Source organism: Callospermophilus lateralis, chromosome 7 (assembly GCF_048772815.1).
Source record: "Callospermophilus lateralis isolate mCalLat2 chromosome 7, mCalLat2.hap1, whole genome shotgun sequence".
In the NCBI taxonomy this organism is placed as follows: domain Eukaryota; kingdom Metazoa; phylum Chordata; class Mammalia; order Rodentia; family Sciuridae; genus Callospermophilus; species Callospermophilus lateralis.
The window spans coordinates 116,470,308-116,475,025 of record NC_135311.1 but is presented as its reverse complement, the minus strand read 5'-3'; positions in this window follow the sequence as shown (position 1 = coordinate 116,475,025).

The following is a 4,718-nucleotide window of genomic DNA, read 5'->3' as shown; positions in this document are numbered from 1 at the left end:
GAGCAAGGTTCAGCTACCAGGAAGACCAGCAGGAGGGCTGGTAGGAGGAAAAGGAGAGGATAGTACTCCATTTGTGTACAATGTGTCAAAATGCAATCTACTGTCATGTATAACTAATTAGAACAAATTAAAAAAAGAAAAGAGAGGAGGAGTCACTACAGGGAATGACAAGTTTAAAGGTCACAGGTCAATGAAAGGGCATGCAGTGCTTAAATGGAAGAAGTTAAATGGAAAAAGTACAAGCAGTCCCAGGGTCCAGCATTTGGCCTAGCTTAGAATTGGTCACAGGGTCCCTGGGCTGAGGACAGCTACCTTTGAGCAAGGCAGCTTATGGCTACCATTGGCTACAGACATCTGATGAGGTGCTGCAGGAGCCAGAGTGAAGGGCCAGCTCTGGGTAGCCCAGAGGAGGGCTGCAAACAGAGATTGCCATTATAGCACTATGCAAATAAGCAAGCAGGCTGGGGAGCACAGAGCACGGGAGGTCAACCTCTAGGGAACAAGGGATTCCAGGGGTTTGGCTTTTGCTTCCTGAAGGTGGTACTGTCCAAGGGACAGCATAAGGGAGGCACAAAGAGGCCTGCATCCTAGTAACTGCCCCTGAGAGTTGTTGGCATGGCCACAGCAGCATCCCAAGCCCCAGGGGAAGCAGAACTAGAGCAGGTGCAGGGACAGGAAATAGATATCTGTTGCCTCTGATCTGACCTTATTTGCCTCCATCAGAAGGTGCCTGAGGTGATGGGTTTCCTCAGAGCCCACACCAAGGAAACCCTGAGTCAGAGAGGGTTAGAAAGCATGATTTACTTTGTTTCAGGGTTCTTCAGGTTCAGACCCCACACCGTCCCTGAGTTGGACCTGAGTCAAGGGCAAGAGGTAGCTCTCAGACTGGATTCCTGAATTCCAGGCTCTGCCTCCCCCAGCTCAGAGGAGTCAGACCTGGAAGTGTCTGCTTAGGCACCTTTCACGTTTTCCTGTGCAAGATAAATAACTAACTGCTGGAGGTGAGAGTGGGAAATTATTCTAATCTTTCCACCCAGCTCTGGGAGGCTGAGCACAACCAGCCCCCTTGATTCTCAGGGCTAAAGGGGCATCTATTCCCTCGTTCTTGGCTATAGTCCTCCACCAGTCTCTCAGTGACAGGTGCCAAGGTGATATGATACAATGGAGAGCCTGTAGCGAGGACCTATTCTGGGATGGGCCCTTTCAGTTTTTTGGTACTAGGGATTGAAGTCACTGAGCCACATCCCCAGCCCTTTTTTATATTTTATTTAGAGACAGGGTCTTGCTAAGTTGCTGAGGCTGGCTTTGACTTGCGATCTTCCTTCCTCAGCCTCACAAACTGCTGGGATTATAGGAGTGTACCACCACACCCAGATTCTCCTCCTTCCCCCTTTCTTCTCCTTTTTTCCTCTTTAGCTTCCACATGAGAGAGAACATACAACCCTCTACTTTTTGAGTTATTTTGCTTAACACAATGTTCACAAGTTCCATCCACTTTCCTGCAAAGGACATTTCATTCTTCTTCATGGCTGCATAAAACTAGTTGTGTATATATACCACATTTTCTTTATCTATTCTTCCATTGATGGACACCTAGACTGATTCCGTAGTTTGGCTATTGTGAACTGTGCTGCTGTACACATGGGTGTGCATGTATCGTTATAGTATGATGACTTTAATTCTTGAGGATAAATACCAGGCAGTGATATAGCTGGGTCATACTGCATTTCCATTCTGAGTCTTTTGGAGAACCTTCATATGATTGGAAAGGAGACTTATTTGACTGGATCAGAAACTTGGCAGGTGGAGGGACTCTTAGAAGAGATCGGAGGGAAGGGAAACCAGGCTCCTCCCAGAACTCATATGGAATGGCAAGAAGATGATGGCAGGACTTGAAGCATAAATGGAGAGGGAATTGTCATCCCAAGGATTAAAAAAAAAAAAAGTGCAGAGAGAGGTAAAGTCTCAAAATTTGTTTGCCTCTCAGTTCCCTAACACATTGGTTACATTTAGGGTACTCCCTCTCAGCGTCTTCCAGCACCAGCTGACCTCAGGGAAGGGACCAGAAGGCAAGAGAACAGGGATAACTGGTTGAGGCTTGACATATCTATTCCCTTCCTCTCAGAGCTGGAGAGCATGGAGACTCCTGCTCTTGGGAGGCTCATCCCAGGATCAGCGACTGGGTTCAGCAGAGGTAGTGAATCCTAGCAATAATTCCCAAACAGTTCCTCCTCAGCCTAGCAGCCCACCTTCTTAAAAAGCTGGCTGAATGGGCTTTTCTCAGCAGTAGGCATCTGGGCAGAGATTCATACTCCATATCCAAAGGCAAGATTCTTTTTGTGTCCCTGGGGATTGAACCTGGGCATTGTACAAGCTAGGCAAGTGCTGTCACCGAGCTACACCCCCAGTTTGGTAAAGGCGAGATGCTTTAGACTTAGGAAGCAAAGACGGGCATTTGGGAATTCCTAAGTGCATGGAACTATGCAAACATGTGCATGCATTTTTCTAGTAAAAAAGTTCTGTTATCTGGGCTGGGGATGTGGCTCAAGCGGTAGCGTGCTCGCCTGGCATGCGTGCGGCCTGGGTTTGATCCTCAACACCACATACAAAGATGTTGTGTCCGCTGGAAAAAATAAAAAAATAAATATTAAAAAAATTATCTCAGGGCTGGGGATGTGGCTCAAGCGGTAACGTGCTCGCCTGGCATGCGTGCGGCCCGGGTTCGATCCTCAGCACCACATACAAACAACGATGTTCTGTCTGCCAAAAAACTGAAAAATAAATATTAAAATTAAAAAAAAAATTATCTCTCTCTCTTAAAAAAAAAAAAGTTCTATTATCCTTGCATCTCCAAAGGAATCCAAAATTCTAAAAATGTTAAGAACTACTGATTCAAACCAAGGAAAGCAACCTCTCCTTCCACAGCCTGGTCAGGGCGTTCAACAGAAATACTGTTCTCCCCACAGCAGATGCCCTGAGGTGGACTTCCACAAGTTCCCTCTGAGAGGGCCTGATTTTCTTGCCCGCACCTCAGCCAACAGCTGTGTACCCCTTCAGTACCTGATGGCTCTGGCCACATGGCTCTTCATTGCAACTGAGCATCCTTACTCTGGCTTCTGCTCACACCATCTTATTTCCACCTAATTTTCAAAATTTGCAAATCTAATTGTGCTTGGCACATACAAGGCACCAAAAAATCTGAATGAATGAATGTAACCAAAGAACAGGAGAAGCCTTTGTGGCAGTAGGTAAGCCCAGATTCCTTCCAGGGCTATTCTGGCACACAGTGCACAGGACGACTGCAGTTACCTAGACAGGGCAATGACAGGACCCCTCAGACCTCATTCTACCTCCCCTCCACACCGTAAAGGGGCATCCCAGGTACCCACTCCTAACGAGGGGGCTCTGGGGAATGTGACAACTAGAAAGCAGTAGGTACACTCCTGGGAACCCTCAATGAAGCTACTGTTCCAACAGGAAGGCTGGAGCCATGTCTTCTCACTGCACCTCCATTTCCAAGGCTTTAACTCTCTTCCCCACTGGCAATGTCTCCTTGCATCCTGGGCTGGTTTTCAGAATCAGTTTGTAGTCAGCTCAATTAGGTATGATTATCCACTCACTCTACTTCAGAAGTTCAGGCTCTAGAGAGGTTGTCCACTGGGGTTTTAAGCAACTGGAGGAGCCAAAGCACAAACCAACGTGAGGGGTTGCCCAAGAGACACGTTGAACCAGGAAGGAAAATACCAATCCAGAGTGAAGTGTTGCAGGGGTGAGGATGGTGACTAGAGCAATAGATAGGTGGGAGAAAGATGGCCATTCATGGAGTTGAGATTTCTAAAAGAAGACATGTGAAAAACAGAAGATCCAAATGCTGAAGGCAAAGGGGCTGCTGGGAATACTGTTCTGCAGTAGGCCCTGGCCTTTGGAGAATTGTGCTTAAGGGCAAACCAGTGCTTCCTGGCTCCCCTAGCTCTTTCTTTTTTCTTTTTAAGAAGTCATTTTTCTTAAATATTTTAGTCTTAGGTGGACACGATATCTTTATTTTCTTTTATGTGGTGCTGGGGATCGAACCCAGTGCCTCACACATGCCAGACAAGCGGGCTACCACTTGAGCCACATCCAGAGCCCCATTCCCTAGCTCTTTCTATTGGATACCAGATTCAGACCCTGGGGCAGTTGCTCAATTCCACCCAAGATCTTAAAGGTTGGGGTTGGAGAACACAAGAATATTAGCTGTTTCTTGCAGTCAAACAGGGATCTTGTAGAAAAAATAGGCAGACAGGATCACCAAAGACTCTCATTTTGAACCTGATCTAAATAAAAAAGGCAAGCACTGGGGCCACACAGCGGTGGGGATAGAACCCAGGGTCTTGCACACAAAAGGCAAGTGCTCTGCCACTGAGTTAAATTCCAAGCCCCAAAATTAGTCCTTAAGAGCATCCCTTGCCCACCCTCTCCATTCTTCCTGAGTATGGAGCACTGATGACTGATTTCAACAAAGGGCAGGGATCACCCTTGAGTGATGCTCCTTTGGGGAAGTGACAGCAAAGGGGTGGGATGAGGAAAGAGGTTAGGTTGGAATTACCTAAGATAATATATTTGGCATTAACAAGTGCTCATTAGATCTCGGCTACTAAAGTTGGTGAAAAGACATAGAAAGGCATTAATAACTAAAGTATTACATTAGTCCCAAATCTTGGGTTTCAGGAAAAAACACA